An 809-nucleotide genomic window follows, 5' to 3' on the forward strand; every position below is an offset into this window, starting at 1 on the left:
CATGTGTAAGAGATTTTCAGTGAAAGAAAACTCAGATCCACCCCAAAGTGGTCGGATATTTAAGAGAATTTACTTATGAAACAAATATAAGGTAGCACATTATCTCTTTGAGGTTCTTATGGGAAGCATATAAAAAAGAAAAAAGATTCCCTAAAGTGTACAATGTCTATTGAGCATTAGGTAAAATAATTATTCCCCAATCAGTGACTTAAACACTGGTGTATTCATGACCTAACATCTCAAGGTATTGGGTCTCTGAGTACAGCCTGGCTGAGCATTTTCCTCTGGGTCTTACTAGGCTGTAAATTATGTGTTGTTAGACCATGGTCTCATCTGCAGACCCAAGTAAGAACAAAACCACTTTGACCCCCTTTCACATTTCTAAAATGATTGGTCTGCTGCTATCTGTACATCTGAGAGTGCTAGCATCTGTCTGTTTACTGTGAGTCTCCCATAGGCCCCTGTTGGCTAGAAAATCCCCTACTCTGTTATATTAATAAGGAAATGCGCTGAACTTTCCTGTTTCATCAATGACATGCCTCTGAAGCACTGAAGGAGTTGATTAAATCATTATATTCTATAATTGACTTTCTCACTTTTTTTGTTTCAACATTGAACCTTAATGATTTATGAAATTTTGCTCAAAGTTTGAGACAGATTTTCAATTTGGGAAGGTGTAAACTAATGTTTTTAAAATTGATTTTGATTAGCTTCTATTTCTAAAGGAAAGTAGTATATTTAACTGTAGTTTTTCTTTATTTTTCAGAAACATGACTGTTTTCTCTGACTTATGGAAACAAACATACAGA

Source organism: Peromyscus maniculatus, chromosome 17, assembly GCF_049852395.1.
Source record: "Peromyscus maniculatus bairdii isolate BWxNUB_F1_BW_parent chromosome 17, HU_Pman_BW_mat_3.1, whole genome shotgun sequence".
Classification (NCBI taxonomy): Eukaryota; Metazoa; Chordata; class Mammalia; order Rodentia; family Cricetidae; genus Peromyscus; species Peromyscus maniculatus.